Below are 9,122 nucleotides of genomic sequence, written 5' to 3'. Positions count from 1 at the left end.
GAGGTTATGTAGAATGAAAGAGCTATGTAACATGACACATGATGATGGTATGATCTACTGTGAACCATCATCACGTTTCATTATAAACTCAGCATGAATTACTGTAATATAATCACGTTGGCCGGGCGTCATTATATTATACTAACTCATGCTTCAATTCCCAACACTTCTCCACAATTCATTCATAATTTATACTTAGATTTTTCAGAAGTTTCCAATATAATGGAATACAGAAAACACGAAGAGGTAGATAATTTCGGACAAGAATATTTATGAAAATATCCTCAAAAATATCGAAGATATTTATGATGATATTTTGGAATTTTCTATGTTCGATAATTGATGGAGAAAATTTTCCGCAAGATTTTTACGTGGGTACGGAGCAAGATATTCTCTAAAGATTTCATCGGATACAGATTTATCTGAATTCTTTGAATATAGGGTTTGGTCCTAGTATTTGTCCTTGGTCTCCTTCATGGGTAGCCCAATCCGTTTTTCAGTACCAAATTTTCTATCGAGCATTCCCAACACTCTATTCCTTATCATCAACTCTTGGCCATTTAAGCCTTTTACAATTTTACTGTTTCGTCTGCTTTTGATGCAGCCATATCTGGATCGTCGGTTATCAATCCGAGGTGTTTTCAGGAAAATTGTGTTTTTAGAAGATTACATGCTGATGGTAGTATGGTAGAATATAAAAGGTTCTCCGGTAACAATAATAAGGTTGTTTCAAATGAAAGGTCGATGTTAATTTGATGAAGCTGTGACAAAATTGGCTAATTTGGAGAGGGATCGTATAGTTATTTTCGGTAATAACAATGCTAAAGAGCTAGCACAGATACGTGTTAAACGTTTACTCAGGTTCCTAGTGTTTTCAGATGCATAACTATATGCATTAATCTTTTCTTCCGTAGATGAAGTGTGGTTGGTTCATCCTCTTGATTGAGGTGTTTTCAAGAATCATGAAAGGTTTGAACGCAGATTGTAATCGTCAAGATTCAAATGAGGTTTAAGATGAAATCAAGTGGCAAACTTGAAGAATTGTTTAGTTTCATATGTTATAATCAATATTTTAATTCATTTTAATTGTCCAATATTATTCATCCACAGTCGATAGTCCACATTTAACAGTCCAATAGTTCATATATAGTTTAATATATAACATTCGAATTAATTAATACGTATCGTGACCCGTGTACCGGTCTCAGTATTGATCACAACTCAAACTATATATATATATTTTGGAATCAACCTCAACCCTGTATAGCTAACTCCGTCATTTGCATATAGAGTGTCTATGGTTGCTCCAAGATAGATATATAGATGGGTTAATATGATATGTCGAAACCTTATACACGTGTCCCGTTATTTAAAGTGCGTAAAATAAATACAGAAATTAAATGAAGATAAATAAAATTGCGGGAATATAAATTGCGATAAATAAAATGTAACCAGTTAGCTAGGAACAGTTAGCTAGGAACAGTTAGCGTGGATTCTTAACAATATTTCAATTAGTTAGTTCGTTTGTTTCTAACAAATTTTACTTTGTCCGATGTTTTCTTCATTATGCCACTTGTTGGATTTTGATAGGTCAAAATCCAAGTATGAAATTGAACGAAAATGGATTCTGTGGTGAACGGATACGTATATCTATGGATACAAGTAGGATAGTGACTGACTGTTGTATCAGAGTCGAAGAATGTACCGTGTAACTGATTAATGTGAAATCTAAATATTCCTCGGGTATTACCTACCCGTTAAAATATTTTCACCATTAACAGTTTGTATAAAAGAATTTTAATTACAATCTTTATGAAAATATACTTGCATATATATTTTCTTCAGATGTAATCATGGATTTAATGAGTCAATAAGATATTAAACTCATTTGATTTATCGTTAGTACTAGATTACATGATCTCTGAAACATTAGAGATTACATAATCGCCATGTCGAACGAAGATAAATGAGGTAGAACGATACGTAAAGCGAAGATAATTGATGTAGAACAATGTGTAGAACGAAGATCATACTCGAGGTACAGAATGAGATGTTGAGGCACGTGGTGTTGAAACTTGTGTTATTGGTGGTACTGGTGTTGTTGTTGATGGTACTGTTGGTGCCGGTGATGTTGCTAAAGCTGGTAAGTTCTGCACCATATTTTCCAAAGCTACAACTCGGGCGCGAAGCTCGTTGACTTATTTTTCCGGGATGATTGTCGATCGAAACGAGAGGATGAATAAGGTTTATAATTTTAGAGAGAAGATAATTGTGAAGAGTTACCCCGGAGATGACGCTAAAAATGGTGTTTCGGATAGGTTCGCCGGTATGTGCTTCAGGTTCTTCGCCGAAAGGTGAATTCGGTTGGTGGAAGGGATCACCTTATTCGCGTCTCCATCGGTTAAGTCAACTATGAACCCATCAGATGAATTGGTTGATTCATTTCATTTACACTGCTTTCGGAGCTTAGGTGAATATCCATGTCGGAATAGCTGTCGGAATAAGTATCGGAATAGCTATCGGAATCTGAGGGACTCGAACTAGTTGAGGGATTCACCTCGTACTATCAGATGAAGGATTTTTGATAAGAAATAGATTATAGGATGTAGATTAGTACCCTGCAATACATAATTTACATATGCATATATAATACTAAAATCCCATAAGTTACGGAGGAATCTACGGAAGCTGTCAGGCAAAGGTAACAATAACAGATACGCTAAGATATGAATTTATCTATACATTGTCTATGCAATAGGGGCAGTAAGACGTGTCTAGACTTTAAGGATGATAAGCAATTAATTTTCGGCACTAAATTATAAGCAAAACTTTTGACATGCAGACACGGTCGAAGTCCAGACCCGCTAATGCATCTAAACAACTATCAGTTCGACACACTAATGCAAGACCTGGTTCGCTAAGACCTCCGCTCTGATACCACCTGTGAAGACCAGTCCTTATCCACCTGGATTAAGTCTTCAACATTTGGTCCCATTGCGATGATCGACTCCAAGTAATGTTCTTAAAATGAGCTAATGCACAGCGGAAGACTTAATTTGTACCTGAGAATAAACATGCTTAAAAATGTCAACCAAAAGGTTGGTGAGTTCATAGATTTATCATAACAATCATTTCAATATATTAATAGACCACAAGATTTCATAATCATAAACATAATACACTCGCAAGTGTATGTAAAGCATTCTAAGTGGTTGAGCACTTGGTAACCATACTTAACTATTAATCAACGTCACATATTCCCTTTACTATGAAATCTCACTACACTGTACCAAGTGTAGTCTACAAAACGAAGTACTGTGCAACCGTTGAATACTGGTCGTCCAGTCCGGTTGGGGTTGTCAGGCCCGATAGATCTATCAACAGGATTCGCGTTTACAATACCCATGTAAATAGTAGTTACCAAGCTACAGGGAAGTATGCCAGTGGTACAACTCAACGTAGAATATATTTTAAGTACTTGTGTCTATTTCGTAAACAATTATAAAAGCAGCGCATGTATTCTCAGTCCAAAAATATATATTGCAAAAGCAATTAAAAAGGGACAAATAAAACTCACAATACTGTATTTCGTAGTAAATATGCATACGACTATACTGAACAAGTGCAGGGTTGGCCTCAGATTCACGAACCTATATCATTAATATATATATTAAAACATATAATCGTAATCGAACAAGATTATATATTCTTATTATTAATATATTTGTTATTTTAATAAACTATATATTATATTAATAGATAAATTGAATATATTTATATTTTAAATAATTAGTATTTATTTTATTTGTAAAAAATGTATAAAGTTTAGGGATTACATAAAAAAAAAAATTTTTAATCTTGCAAGTAATAAGCTTGACTAGCTAGGTAAAGATCTGCTTCAAATTAAATTTGTATATAAGGGGGTAAACCCGTAATTATAGAAGTCAGTTTATCTATTTGTAAGACCTCAAATAGTTCAGGGACTCAAAATGAAAATAATAAAATTCACTCATCACCTTTACAAACTTTGTCGTACATACTCTTTTAAAGTAGTTATGGGAAAAATGATCACACTTTAGGTACAATCATGCGTCAACTTTAAAGAAAAGCATTTTCATGTTTTTGATTTCATTCGTCAGTTATTACCAACTTAAAACAGAGTAACTTTTAAGAGTAACTTTTATTTACTCTTATAATTCCTTCCTTTCTTATTTAATTTACTTAAGGATAATACTAAAATGATAATAATATTAGTAATAACAATATTAATGATAATTATAACTACTATAATCATAAATGATAAATAAAAATAATAATAATAATAATAATAATAATAATAATAATAATAATAATAATAATAATAATAATAATAATAATAATAATAATAATTTTAAAATATGATACTACCTTTAAAGTAATCAAATGTGTGTGGGTTAGTTGGGGATCGTACAAAAAAAACAGATAGCAACACCAATATTATTAATCACCATACAACTTTGCAAGAACCTTTATCCCCAATCACCAAAAGCATCACTTCCAACCTTACTACAAATTAACAATATTCTAGCAGTTGCTTCCGATAAAACCTCAACGAGAATTATAACAACGATACCAAGACCGAGTCCCAACACCTTCATTATCGCCGGTAACGCCATTATTTCATCATCAATAATCGTTGTCTAAAGGTTCATACCCGCACCAAACATGGAGACCCCATTAAACTCACTGTGATTGTTTCTACTTTGCGATACTAGAGGAAATTTGTGGAGTAAAAGAGATACACTGTCAATGGTAATTGTGATACCTCTGGCGACATCTGAAAAGATACGATAAGTAAATGAATTTTCAAAGCTTAGTTGTAGAAGAAGAACGATTGTGGTGATCGGAAATCACTATTTTTATGATTATTGTTGTCGTTGTTTCACCACTAATAGCGGCAGAGTACAACGCTGATGCAGAAAGTGACACTAACAGAAGCACATGTTATGTAGTGTACTGCTTGTTTTATGGCAACAACAGTAGTAGTTTTAGGTGGGTTTAAATAGTGGTTCTTGTGGTGGTTTGCGTATAACAGAAAAAGAAACAAGAGGGTGAGATTATCGATGGGTTGTAGGATGGTGGTGACGAATTAGGTGATTATGGCTGCAGCTTGAAGTAGGCCGAATAAAAGATAATAGGGTGGCGTTTGGGTGTGAGATCAAGGGTGGTGATCAAAGTGGGTTTTGATTTCTTGTTTGAGTAACGAGAACCGTATGGGTTCGGTTGCGGTTATAGTCAACTTGTCTATGGATTAGGAAGTCGACTGAATCAACCTCGGTTTGGGTTTAGAGGAGATAGAAGAAAAAAGAAAGGAAAAAAAAATAATAACAATGTTTTGAAATTGGTGATTTTTGTTTATTGAAACAAGGTGATGGTTGATCATGTAAAGTATGTGTCTGTATATATATCATAGATATTAGACAAAGTGGTAAGGAGTTTTATATTAATTATAAATTAATCACATGTTTAGAAATGAAGGACACTGTATAAATAGTATAGCAGCCATTACTTTCGCATATTATCAGTCGATATATATATATATATATTAGGGATAGTATTTTGTGGTCCGTTGATAATCAGTTGCGAATAAAAGTCTTCGGAAAAATCCCAAATTTTTAATTTAACTATATTTATTTATTTTGGTCATTATGGTATAAAATTCGAGCGTTAACTATCAAATAAAAATTCATTAATTATTCACTCCCAACCCTAAGTAAAATATGAAAAGTTTTAAAATTCAACAAATAGTTTCTAAATACATTTTTAATAAGCCTATAGTTTGTAAAACTCATTTTCGGCTAACCGTTTATTTTAAAACCAAATAAGTTTCTTTTTAACTCGTTTACTGTCAATCAAATGACAATTTAGCGTTACTTTTGTTTACTAAATAACTTCGAAACCCTATTTATATATTCTATATATTTTATTTATATATATAGATAATAATTATTTTATGTTATTATTATTTTACATAAATAATTCCAACAATTACCATATACAATATTTCATATCATTATATACATTTATATATATTTTAATATATGCATATCTATTTAAGTAATCGTATCGTGAGTCGTCGGGAACAGTCGAAGGTCAATTGAATATATGAAACAGTTCAAAATTTCTGAGACTCAACATTATAGACTTTGTTTATCGTGTCAAAATTATATAAAGATTAAGTTTAAATTTGATCGAAAATTTCTGGGTCGTCACAGATTCTTTTTGCGTCACCTTTATAATTACTTAGTCTACAAGATAAACCGATAAAGCGAAAGTTTTGAACTTTATTGATTTAGGGCTCAATATCAGAGGTAAAAGCGTTACTTTTTGGCCGATATCAAATACCCCACACTTAGCTTTGCTTGTCCTCAAGAAAAAAGCGGGAATATAAGGTTCTTTCTAATAGATCCTTACTTGCCTACCCTTGGATTCTTTTATTATGCCTTCATAAAAAGTCGTCACATCTTTCGAAAGTATTAGAGAATGTTTCGAACTTCAATGATTTTATTCGCTAGATTTCAATCGCGTCCATTGTGAAAAAGGGCGTACTTTCCAACTCTCAGATGTAGAGTATACATGATCAGGCTTCTCACTAGAGGATCACTCATATCACTCAGGTGTTTAGGGTGCCCTAATCTAGTTGTATTTTCGCTCAGAAGCCAGTCGTAAAACGGTTCTCATCATAGGCTTGGTAAAGCATCGATATCTCCACCGGTTAAGTAAGGACGACACTGATCTTCTTCCTAGGCATTATTTCAAGAGGAAGACGGATTTCGTAAAAAGTTTCTTCGGAAGATGCGGATTTCGCGAAGACTTTTTGTCTAGAATTTTTCTTGGCTCTTCCGGCAATCCTTATTTGGGCAACTTCTCGGGTTTTTCTTGCCTTTATTCTATAGACTTTTATAACAACCCTCATTTTTCCACTCTGAAATGACTATAACTCCCCTAGGGTTTCATTGCTGTTTTGTACTTCTGTGCTATAACTATTAGGGTTGTTATCCGGACGAATTAAATGAAGTAATTAATACACGTTATTAATGAACTAAACCCTAAACCTAATCATTTAAAGTAAACCCTAATTATTTATTATAACCCTAACCCTAACCCTAATATTATTATTATTATTATTATTATTATTATTATTATTATTATTATTATTATTATTATTATTATTATTAATAATAAATGTATATATTACGTATTAAAACGTATATACTCTATATTAGTGTAAATAAAGTGTAAATAAATATAAGAATGAGTGTATATATATATATATATATATATATATATATATATATATATAATAAGTAATGGGTTATAAATGTAAATTTTTAAAATAACAATATATGTATTTATATATATGCCGAAAATATAAATAAATATATATAATAAATTATGAGAATTAATTAAATGAAAATAAAATACAATTAATTCTAGAATGTTCCAATTAATAAAAAGATAAAAAGAAAAAAAGAAAAGGCCTAAAAGTCGGCCAAGTTAAAAAAGGAAAAAAAGTTAATTGATTAATTTAATTAAATTGATTTGCTTGTTTTCCAAGTAATTTTCAACTATAAATACACCCTTAAACCACATAATTTTTACATCAAACTTTTGGGATCTCTCAAACCCTAAAAAAATTTGTGAGTTCCTTTTCTTTTCTTTCTTTCTTTCTTTTTCGTTTTTTTTTCTTTTTCTTGTTCTTTTTTCTGCTGAAACCCCCAACAAAGGAAAAAAATATTTTTTCACTTTATACATTTTTTATAAATTCATGGTAATTTACTACATGACGAATAAGTTTTATAAAAATTAATTTTTAAGATTTTTGAGTTGATTTAACAATTTTATTTAATTTGTTTGTTTTTCAATCTGCCAAAAAATACATATATATATATATAATAATTATGTATTGAATTAGATAAATTATAAATTATGCATGTTAAATTTTTAATAAGTAATATGAAATCTAGGGAAAATAATTTTTCTGATTTTTCATACGTTTTTGTATTTTATTTAAATTAAAACATTTTCTTTAATATATATATATATATATATATATATATATATATATATATATATATATATATATATATATATATATATATATATATATATATATATATTTATTAAAAATAGGAAAAAGGCTATTTAAGCTATACAAATATTTTTCCAGTAAAGTATGATATATAACTTAATTATTTAGGTTAGAATATAATTTATAAAAACTAAATACGAATTATGTGTTATTTAATTATATAAATAAGGTGAAATTCTTAATAAACATATATACAGTAAATAAAAATAAATAAATAATTTTTATGAGTTCTTAAAATTTGTCTAGATCTGGAAAAATTATAAAAATTTATTTATGGGTCTATTTAGTAATTATTATATAATTCAACTCTATTATTATGTAAATAGAAGGTAAATAAGGAAATAAATCTAAAAATAAAGAAATCTTTTATTTAATATTTTTCTACAGGTTTATTAACTGTAACAAACATATAAATTTTAAAAATAATTATTTATGTTTAATTAGTATTTTATGTAGAATTAAACTTGTTTTGTGATTAAATTAAGAATGGAAACAAATATAAATACAAAATTGTAATAAAATTGTTTTCTTAAATTTTTCTACTGATTTTTATAATTTACTAAGACTATAAAAAATATGTATATTATTATTAGGTATTTAATTAATTATTTATGTATTTAAGGAGTATATTGAATTAATTATGTACTATATTATTAAGTATCTTGTAAATTAAGTAATAAATAATATAACACATTTAAGTTATATGTATTGTATTAGATAATGATTAGTAAATTATAAATATTAATTAATCCATGTTTTAAGTTACTAATATTGGCTTGAATAATAATACATATATAATTATTGAACTATTAATAGTTATACAATACTAATAATAACAATATATATAATTAACTTAACTATATAATAAAAGATTATACACCTATAATATGTGAAGGTTATAATCAAGATAATGTGCACTGTATACAAAACTCACCGCTACATATGGCATAGGGAGGTCCTTGTTGCCTTATGGGAACCGCTTGTGGATTTC

The sequence above is a fragment of the Rutidosis leptorrhynchoides genome, chromosome 7, assembly GCF_046630445.1.
Source record: "Rutidosis leptorrhynchoides isolate AG116_Rl617_1_P2 chromosome 7, CSIRO_AGI_Rlap_v1, whole genome shotgun sequence".
Classification (NCBI taxonomy): domain Eukaryota; kingdom Viridiplantae; phylum Streptophyta; class Magnoliopsida; order Asterales; family Asteraceae; genus Rutidosis; species Rutidosis leptorrhynchoides.
The sequence above is the reverse complement of the archived record's forward strand: the minus strand, read 5'-3'. Positions refer to the sequence as shown.